We start from the raw sequence: 3151 nt of genomic DNA on the forward strand, positions 1-3151 counted from the left end.
AGCAACCACCATCTCCAACACGTCTATTCATTGTAATAAAAGAAAAGAGAGTTCAGAAAAATACTGTCAATAATAAAATGTCTTAGCCAGGCATGGTGGCTCACACCTGTAATCCTAACTACTTGGGAGGCAGAGATCAGGAGGAGAGCTGTTTGAAGCCAGCCCAGGCAAACAGTTAGTAAGACCCTATCTTGAAAATATCCAACACAAAAAAAAGGCTGGCAGAATGGCTCAAGTGGTAGAGCACCTGCCTAGTAAGCATGAGACCCTGAGTTCAAACCCCAGTACTGCCAAAAGAAAAAGAAGAAATAAATAAGTAATGGAATGCTTTGATACCTGTGCCTTCTGCTCACAATCCATTATCATAAGTTCAGATAAACCCATACCTAAGGAGGCCAAGAAATATTATCCCATTATACATTTAGAAAGTACAAAAGTAGAAATAGGATTTTAAAAAATCTTATGACTTCCTTCTCACATTTCTTTGGACCTGTTGTGCTGTTTCACATTTGGTGGCATTGTGTGTTCTGTTTCCTCTGTTTAGAATGCTATTATCTCTTCCTAGAAAGTACCTATTCACCTTCTAAGATTCATTCAAATGTCTCCTGCTCTTGAAGCCACTCCAGAACTCCTTATCAAATGGTAATGCAGTGCAAGGTTGAGTTTATCTTTCTATTTCCTTTCTACACTGAGGACTCCTTTGGGGAACAAAATAAATGCTCAAGAGACAAATGAATGAATTGTGATACTTCTTGCATAAGATAACCTGCCTGAATCCTCACCCAATCCCACCGCCTAAATGGCCTTAACTATCATAGTAGAAGAAAAACAAATTTTTCCACTACACCCTTTCTCAAAGTCTTTACCAGAATATAGAAGGTCCTCAATTTAATTTATGAGTGTGAATTACAATCTGAATTGTGAGTGTGAAACTGAAATGCATTCAATAGAAATCATACTTTGAATTTTGAATTTCAGTCTCTTTCTGGGCAGCAATGTATTGCAGGATACTCTCCGAAAAGGTTTAGACCAGTGACAGTGATCACAAGGGGAGACCACCAATACTCTACAGCAGGCTGTGTCGCTGAACTATAACATTTGGTAGGTTATTCGATGCATTTTTCCACTGAGGATATTTTCAACTTACAATGGGTTTATCAGGACCTAGCCCCATCATAAGTCAAAGAGTATCTGTAATTTTTAAGGTCTAGGTACAACTAAGAATGCTATTTACAGGTTGAGGTCATGGTCAAGTGGTAAAAGCACTTGCACAGCAAGTGAGAAACTCTGAGTTCAAACCCAGTACCAAAAAAAAAGAGTGCTATTTACATCAATTTATTTAATCCTTACAACAACATTGTAAGGCTCCCATGTTAGAGACTATGTGTTAGAGGTTATGGTACTGAAGTTTAGAAAGTTTCAATGATCTGTCCAAGATGGTGAAAGAACCACATGTGGACCCAGGCTTCTCAGAGGCTAAAATCCATGCTTTTCACCACTCAGTGTTGCCTCCGCAGGTTACAGAACAGGTCACTGGTGCACTGCGTGGCTCAGATTATTCCAAGCACTGTCTCCAAGTACAACGCTGATGATCCTTCGGTCTGTGCTCCCTAAACAAATGTGTGCAGGGACTAGAGAACCAGAATACAATAGAAGCCCCTTCCCATTGCACTTCTTTTGGTTAGAGAGCCCAAAACATCCATCATAGAAAGTGGCCTGATCAGACCATGACAAAGAGAAGTCTATAAGAATAGCTTGTTGAATGGAATTATTAAGCCCGAAAAAAGAAAATAAGAGTGACTTAATAGATATTGGTTGATGACCAGATGTTCACAGAGTCCACTGAGGATTAAAAAAAAAAAATGGCACTCAGAATTCAGCTTGGGGGATTTCAATTAGGCAGCACGAAGACTCTCTTAACAGTAAGGAGTATTAAATATCTTTGGCTAATGAGCAGTGATGGAGTCTTTCTTGAGCCGAGGGTCCCTGTAGCTATTCATTCCTTTGTGTATTTCACTACTTATTCATTCACTCTTTTAGCAATCATTTATTAGCCAGGCACTATGGGAGGTGCTAACTATGGGCAAAAAACCAATCCTCTGCCCTACAGGCTGCCTTTCTGAATCTTATTTCAAGGTGTAAAATTTCCTTGCCTAACACTTTTATAAATAAATATTTTCCATTTTCCCAGGGAGACTCTGGTTTCCAGACTTGGCATATGTTGGTTGGGATAGCAGAAGAGAAAGGGAAGGACATTTGGAGAGTTAGGAGTTTGTTGGTTTTTATATTGCTGCTATAACAAATTATTACAAACAGTGGCTTAAGACAACACCTATATATCTTCCTAAGCTCTGGAGACCAAAGGCTGCATTCAGTTTCACCAGGCAATGTCAAGGGCTCAGCAGGACCACCTCCTTTCAGATGCCCATCATAGAATCTGTTTCTGTGACATTCTCAGATCCCTGTGGCTTCCTATATTCCTTGGCTTGTGGCCCCTTTGTACCTTTTCAAAACTCAGCCTTTCTGTCACCATGTCTCCTGCTCTCTCCTACTCTGACTCCTCCAGCTTCCTGATTATAAAGACTGTTGTGATTATATCAGGGAAATCTAACTAATCTCCCCATCTCAACACCCTTAGTTACATCTTGCCATATATGGCAAATTCACAAATTCTGGAGATTAGGAGATGGATCTATTTTGGCGGCCAATATCTAACCTTCTACAAGGTCAAGAAGACTATTACAGCAACTTTCTGTATTTGGCAATTGTACTCAGAACTGGTCCTGCCATTCTATATTGCTAAGATCTCATTATAGATGATGGAAAAGTGTCAGGCCAATGTCACATGGCTAGTTGATACTGGCAGAGTCACTGGATTTACCCTGTGATATGACCAGCCTTGTGAGGAAGTATAAGTGTTGCCATGGCTAGAGGTAAAAGAACATACACAATAAACTTTTTTTTGGTAGGACTGGGATTTGAACTCAGGGCTTCACACTTGCAAACAGACACTTGAGCCACACCTCCAATCTATTTTGCTCTGGTTATTTTTGGAGATGGGATCTTATGAACTACTTGCCTGGGTGGTCCTCAAAGCACGATCCTCCCAATCTCAGCCTCTCAAGTGGCTAGGATTATAGGTATGAGCCAT

General features: G+C 40.2%; 1 non-coding gene across 1 annotated transcript; it reads left to right on the plus strand.

Moving 5' to 3' along the window:
• Positions 1–220: 220 nt before the first annotated feature.
• Positions 221–293, plus strand: Trnat-agu (transfer RNA threonine (anticodon AGU)). Its single transcript has one exon. It is a non-coding gene; the product is annotated as a tRNA-Thr (tRNA).
• The last annotated feature ends 2858 nt before the right edge of the window (positions 294–3151 follow it).

The sequence above is a fragment of the Castor canadensis genome, chromosome 2 (assembly GCF_047511655.1).
Source record: "Castor canadensis chromosome 2, mCasCan1.hap1v2, whole genome shotgun sequence".
NCBI lineage: Eukaryota > Metazoa > Chordata > Mammalia > Rodentia > Castoridae > Castor > Castor canadensis.